This window comes from Coffea arabica, chromosome 5e, assembly GCF_036785885.1.
Source record: "Coffea arabica cultivar ET-39 chromosome 5e, Coffea Arabica ET-39 HiFi, whole genome shotgun sequence".
Lineage (NCBI taxonomy): Eukaryota > Viridiplantae > Streptophyta > Magnoliopsida > Gentianales > Rubiaceae > Coffea > Coffea arabica.
In genome coordinates, this window is record NC_092318.1 from 9,428,562 (window position 1) to 9,431,576 (window position 3,015).

Sequence of the window (3,015 nt, forward strand, 5' to 3'; positions counted from 1 at the left end):
AATTTAATATTATATATTTATATATGTAGAACGTAAAAATATACAATATAATAAAACTCTATGTATGTAATATTAATATTAATAACAGGATGTTTTCTTGTAATAAATTAATTTAATATTTATTGTTAATTTATTGTGATTAACCAATAATTTTGTTACGTTGGTTTATGTTTTCTATTTTGATGTTGTTTTTAGATCTATAAAAAGAAAGTACGATAATTGATTGATTTTATATAAAATCAGATATACATAAATAGATTCACGAGATCAAAATAATTTTTAAACTTTGTTTCATATTGGATAAATGTAAAACAATTATTAGCAAGTTCATTATTAGTGTATTACATATATAAAAATTAAAATCAAGCAAAAAATATAAAAATGCTAGAGGCGTAGGAAGGGAGTACCCCAGAGGTAGTAGGGTGCAGGGGGCCAGAGATACTGGGGATGGGGAGGGGGCTGGGACTTTTTGGAGAGCGGATTAGTGGATGGCACTTCTCCCATTCCAAACCCATCCCATTGCTATCCCAGAATAGGATTGTAGTAACATGAAGGACATTGTAACTTTGAAAAGTTATAAACAGATATAAAACTCTCACAATGTTACTTCGCATCGCATTTTATCCTTGAACTCATTATAAAGTAAGAGTACTCTTGTCCTAAAACATCAAGTAGGGGGACAACATGCCTATTTAATGAGTTGAAATGCATAAAGTTGATAATTAAATGTCAAAACGAGAAAGAAACTACTTTATATTGAGTTTAATGATTAGCTTGATTAATGATAATAAAATTTCACAGTTCAACATTACAAAGCAATTTATTGATAGTACATTTACATTTATCAGGTAAAAATCCTGGAAACATTTGTAGTTTTGATTTCTACTCGATTCACTAGTGTGAAAGGCGTCACATCTGCTTTTAATGTAAACAGATAAGATACACGTGGCGTGCGCTGCAAGCTAGGTAGAAACCAGAAAGATGAAGGTTGAATTCCCATCTTCAATGAACTGGCCAAAGTCAACAAAGAAAGTGAAAGAAATGAAAAAAGCATAGCTAGTTTTCGTTACTATGCCGGCGATTGGCCACTTGGTATCATGTGTTGAACTAGCAAAGCTTCTCATTGAATGTGATGAACGATTATCGATCACCGTCGTGATTATGAAGCTGCCCTTTGATCCAAAAGTCAGTAGCTACACAAATTCGTCGTTAGAAACTCCGAATTTGCACATAAGGTACCTTGACCTCATGGAAAAAGAGCCTTCTTCTCAATTGTCATCTTCTCTTTCGATTCTGTTTCGATATAGCAACAACTATAAAGGTTGTGTGAGGGAGGTTCTTGCTGAAATATCCAATTGTGTTTCGTCGCATCTTGGTGGGATCGTCATAGACATGTTTTGCACCTCTTTTATTGATGTAGCCAATGAATTTGGGGTTCCTTCCTATATATTTTGCCCAGGCGGTGCTGCACCGCTTGGCCTTTTATTCCAGTTGCAAAGTCTGAGAGATGATCTCAATGAAGATGTGAGCCATTACGAGAATTCAGACGATGAATTAGCTTTGCCTACTTACATCAATCCTGTTCCAGCTAAACTTTTGTCACCTGCATTTTTTGACAAGGATGGAGGTGGCGACATGCTCCTCGATCAGGTCAGAAGATTCAAGGAGACCAGGGGAATCATAGTTAACACTTTCCTTGAGCTAGAATCCCATGCGATTCAGGCCTTGAGCAATGATAAAACCATCCCACCAGTATATGCAGTAGGGCCTGTATTGAATCTGAAGGGAAGCAATAGTCAAAATCAAGAAACTGAGATGATTATGAAATGGCTCGATCTTCAGCCAGAATGTTCTATTGTGTTCCTTTGCTTTGGTAGTGGAGGTAGTTTTGATGGTGACCAAGTGAAGGAAATTGCCTATGCACTCGAGCGCAGTGGATATCGATTCCTCTGGTCATTGAGAAGGCCTTCACCTAAAGAAAATTTTGAGTTTCCAAGTATGAGAACCTGGATGAAGTCTTGCCAGAAGGGTTCTTGCAGCGAACTGCTGTGGTTGGAAAAGTTATTGAATGGGCACCACAGGCAGCAGTTCTATCCCATCCTACTGTGGGAGGCTTTGTTTCTCATTGTGGCTGGAACTCAATATTGGAAAGTGTTTGGTGCGGTGTGCCAGTGGCAACATGGCCACTTTATGCTGAGCAGCAGATGAATGCGTTCTTAATGGTGAAGGACTTGGCAACGGCAGTGGAGATCAAAATAGATTTCAAAAGGGATTTCGTACTGGGTGTGAGTAGTGAGATTTTGAGTGCAGATGTGATTGAAAGAGGGATTAAACATCTGATGGATCCTGAGAAGGAAATCAGAGACAAGGTAAAGGAAATCAAAGAAAAGAGCAGGTTGACTCTAAATGGAAGAGGATCATCCTATGCTTCCTTGAAGTTGTTTCTTGAAGATGTAATAGATAGTATTCCATAATTGTTTGTCAGTCCATAGTGGAAGATCAACCATTCCTAATATCCATTAACTCTGCTATAACCAATTTTACTCTGAAAATCAGTGCTTTTTTTTGTTTTTGCTTGTTAGGCTTTCTTCTGTTTTCCCTTTCACACTTTCTTTTGCTATTCTAATCTTCTACGTGGTACTTTGTAGGTCAAATACAATCCGTGACTGTGAAATGGACTAGCAAGGGCAATGTAGACTTACAATTCAGTTAATAGTAACAGTGAATAGCTAAACTTATTAATTAAACTTCGGAGTTGGTAAAGTTTAGGGAGTATTATAGTGCTAAACCAAAAATGATGGGACCAAATTGTGACAATTTTACTGCGGCATTGAGAGCAGAGTATGTCTTTTGCAGCATTTACTCACACCTAGTTGTGGTGCGGGCTATTCTACTTGCAATAATTGGTACTTACTGCATACTACCTTTCACTTTTTGATTGCAATTAAAGCACAGTTTACTCTTATAGATGGAGCCAATCAAGATACCTGCCATGCTTGAGAAGGTGGTACGGTT

The 3,015-nt window shown here is 37.2% G+C and overlaps 1 pseudogene; it reads left to right on the top strand.

The window, feature by feature from the left end:
- Window positions 1-1,071: 1,071 nt before the first annotated feature.
- Window positions 1,072-2,474, top strand: LOC113743934 (anthocyanidin 3-O-glucosyltransferase 2-like; annotated as a pseudogene).
- The last annotated feature ends 541 nt before the right edge of the window (window positions 2,475-3,015 follow it).